Source organism: Salmo trutta, chromosome 10 (genome assembly GCF_901001165.1).
Source record: "Salmo trutta chromosome 10, fSalTru1.1, whole genome shotgun sequence".
Lineage (NCBI taxonomy): Eukaryota > Metazoa > Chordata > Actinopteri > Salmoniformes > Salmonidae > Salmo > Salmo trutta.
In genome coordinates, this window is record NC_042966.1 from 36,263,973 (window position 1) to 36,268,251 (window position 4,279).

The window sequence follows — 4,279 nt, forward strand, 5'->3', positions numbered from 1 at the left end:
TCTAAGTGTGATTTACTGTATTTTACAGTATCCAATACTAATATACAGGCAACTGGCCGCTTGTAAGTTACTGTAAAACAACAGTACTGTTGTAATTGTAACCAATGACTGGATTAATTAATTACATTCTTTGAGGGGAGATCGGGTGTGTATTTTACCTTAATTGCATGGGATTGGTGCGATCAGGTTGGCTGCCAGCTAATGTGTTTACATATTACAGCATATCAATTGAATGCCAGTTTGGAAGCCTTCATTAAGGCCTAGAAGGGCATGTGCTATAAAATCCAATTGCACACTCCTAGCCTCCTCACCTCATTCTAAAAACCCATTGGAGGAGAAAGTCAGAGGGGAGGGAAAGAGTATGCATTTGAGATTCTCCCAGTGACCACAGCACAAAACAGACCAAAGGACATGGCAAATACTCAGCAAGGTGTGAGACTTGCTGCCACTCCAATCTGTCCGCTATACATGTTTAATTGATGGGGTACTACTACCACATATCAGTTGAATTTGTACAGCACTCTAACAGGTGGCACAAATGTAGCCTCTTACAAGGCATGCCTCAAAATATGTTAATGAGCCAGAAACAACATTACCATGCAACCACTAGTAGTCAAAATGTTTTTGACACTCAAAAATACGGTACTGTATTCTGTGGAGTGGAGTTACACCATTCTAAATACAGCAATTATTTCCCTGCCCACAACATTTCCCCACAATGCACCATAATGTCCTGTATGCTGCAGTATAATGCTTCACAGTATTTTACTGTCGTACAAATTTACCATATAAATCAGTTTTCCATTACAGTGTAATATTATGTGTAATACATTTTCTAAATCATATAAATGTTGTACACACCTTGTTTGGTTGGTTCACTTATGCTTTTTCAACGCCGATACCGATGCTGATTATTGGAGGACCCAAAAAAAGCCGATACCGATTAATCGGCCTATGTTTTTTTACATTTATTTTTATATATTTATTTTTTATATACCTATATATACACATTTTTGTAATAATGACAATTGCAACAATACTGAATGAACAATGAACACTTTTATTTTAACTTAATATAATACATAAATAGAATCAATTTAGTCTCAAATAACATGAGAACGTATGTTAAAACGAACCACCAGCTTTCATGGGTCTTCAATATTCCCAGTTAAGAAGTCTTAGGTTGTAGGGCAGAAAGCAGAGCTTGTCTGCATGGTCCCCTGTCAGTCTGCTCCTCCGCTTATCATAAATGATTCCCACCTCACTGAACACTCTCTCGCTTGGGACTGAAGAAGGTGGGGGACAGAGAAACTTCTTTGCCAGTGGAGCGAGTGATCGAAGTCTGTCCTCATTCTGCTTCCACCACTTCAAAGGCAAGCCGCTCTTTCTGTCAATGACAGGCTCTGTGAGGTAACGCTCAAACTCAATTTCAAAACTGCACTGGACTTCAGCCCTGCCCTCTTGGCTTCCAAGGATTCTAGCGTAGAGGCTGTCCACTAGACTGGGTGGCTGATCTACCCGGACTCTTTGCCTTTTTGCACCTGGATCTGGGTCCTCCTCGTCACTCATCCCATATGCTGTGGCTCTGGGATTTGGTTTCCTTAGTAGGTCAGACTCCTTGCCAGCACCAGGCACTTTGTCTACTCGGCCTTGGAGAACCTCCTTGTCAGACTGTCCAACATGGTCTTCTGTAAAGTTTTGATGCCTTGAGTAGAAGAACCCTCCTGCTGCAGCATCAGCTTCAGCAGCGACACACTGGGGATGATGCATGCTGCTGTAGAGTTGGAGTGGCTCATCTCCACTGTCACCTCCTCCATAGGTGCCAGAGTCTCAATTAGGTTAGAGACAATGTCCCACTGTGCAGCAGACAAACTGCTGATGTGTCCGTATTCACCTGCATACACATTCAGTGCACGCCTCTGTTCAAACATCCTCTGCAACATGTGTAGTGTTGAGTTCCAGCAAGTTTGAACTGCTTGGATGATGCTGTGTTTGGGAAGGCCAAGCTCTTCCTGAATGACCCTCAGCCTCGGTTTGGCCAGTACAGAGTGGTCAAAGTGAGTTGCACAGCTCTTCAACATGACAATAATGTCTAGCACAGCTCTCTGACTGGATAGGCCATCATTGATTACAAGCTGCAGGGTGTGTGCACTGCAGCTGAAGTCTGGAAGCTCTGCCAGTCTCATACCTTTCACCATGTTTGCCCCACTGTCCCTGAGGACCAACACTACACGTTCTGTGTGGATTTCCCAGTATTCCAATATGGTCAAAAACATCTCTCTGATGTAGTTTCCTGTGTGTGATCCATTCATAGTCTTGACATTCAGCACAACCTGTTTTCTTGTCCAAACATTGTCAAGGAAATGTCCAGTAAGGCTCATCAGGGACTGTGTAGTGCCTGACCAGCAGTCAGTTGTGAATGCCATGTGTGGAGCGTTGACTGGTGCCACCAGATTCTTCACTTTCATCACAACTCTTTCATGTGTTTTGTCTAGCATTTCTGTGCGAAATAATTTGTCATCTTTGATCCTGTACCGGGGTTCAGCAAGAGTAATCAGCCGCTGAAAACCAACATCAGACACCACTGTGAATGGCTGGTTGTCAGTGGCAATCATCTCAATAATTGCTTCATCCATCTTCTTGGCCCTCGGGTCTTTGTCCTGCCATTTTGCTTGTTTATTAAAAAGTTGTAAGATTGTAGCTTGCGATGTCTGTGACGTGTCTGTATCACTTTTTCCTTGTGAAGAATTTGCTTCCTTATGGGCTTTTGGGTGGGTGTTCTTAAGGTGATTCCACAGGTTAGTGGGATTTTCTGATTTAGGTGTTGCTGACCCCATGCTTACATCTTTATCACAAATAAGACACCTTGCTTTCCCTGGTGCCAATTCCATGTAATAGTCCCACACTGGTGCTCTGCTTTTCTCTGCCATCTGTAAAACACACACACACACACACACAGCTCTGAAGTGACAACGATACTGAAGAGTCTGCTTAGGAGACAAATACTCTCAACTGTTTGAATAATAAAAATAGAGTTTAAGTTACCTGTGATATTTGTCAGATACAGAGGGAAAAAAATTATGAAATGTATGCATTCACTACTGTAAGTCGCTCTGGATAAGAGCGTCTGCTAAATTACTAAAATGTAAAAAATTTAAAAAATGTGATGAATGCTGAAAACAAAAATTGTAATTTCTATATGCAGGAAATCCTATTTTAATAATGGGCATGGTAAGAATTGACTACCAAAGTGCGAGTCATAATTCCCATGACACCTAGCAAAATCTGAAAAGCGGTTCCTTCATTTATTCCATAGGATACTTTTAGATTAACTTAAAATAAGGTCTGTGTTTGATGTAGGCTTACACCACCTTGCCAATTTTATAACTGTGTAGATATTCATAGGATATAACTCTGATCAATATAAACGAAGATAATTTTTTTTGTAGAGTGGATTTATGAAAATATGTTGACAAACGTTACCTAGTGAGATTTACACGGGTATCAAAACGCCGAGGCGGTTTAAGCACAAAACACAGACCTTATTTGAAGTAGATCAAGACATTCTCTATGGAAGACATGAACGGTAAAATAACGAAGGAACCCCTACACTGTTACACAGGCGGCACAAACTGTTGCATAAACCCTGATTCTGCGTGCAATGAACGGAAGAGAAGTGACACAATTTCACCTGGTTAATATTGCCTGCTAACCTGGATTTCTTTTAGCTAAATATGCAGGTTTAAAAATATATACTTCTGTGTATTGATTTTAAGAAAGGCATTGATGTTTATGGTTAGGTACAGTCATGCAACGATTGTGCTTTTTTCGCAAATGCGCTTTTGTTAAATCATCCCCCGTTTGGCGAAGTTGGCTCTCTTTGTTAGGAAGAAATAGTCTTCACAGTTCGCAACGAGCCAGGCGGTCCAAACTACTGCATATACCCTGACTCTGTTGCAAGAGAAGTGACACATTTTCCCTAGTTAAAAGAAATTCATATTAGCAGGCAATATTAACTAAATATGCAGGTTTAAAAATATATACTTATGTATTGATTTTAAGAAAGACATTGATGTTTATGGTTAGGTACATGTTGGAGCAACGACCACATCGATTATATGCAACGCAGGACAGGCTAGATAAACTAGTAATATCATCAACCATGTGTAGTTAACTTGTGATTATGATTGATTGATTGTTTTTTATAAGATAAGTTTAATGCTAGCTAGCAACTTACCTTGGCTTCTTACTGCATTCACGTAACAGGCAGGCTTCTCGT

At 40.8% G+C, this 4,279-nt stretch overlaps 1 pseudogene; it reads right to left on the reverse strand.

Moving 5' to 3' along the window:
• Window positions 1-1,132: 1,132 nt before the first annotated feature.
• On the reverse strand, window positions 1,133-2,930 carry LOC115200863 (zinc finger BED domain-containing protein 4-like; annotated as a pseudogene).
• Window positions 2,931-4,279: the final 1,349 nt, after the last annotated feature.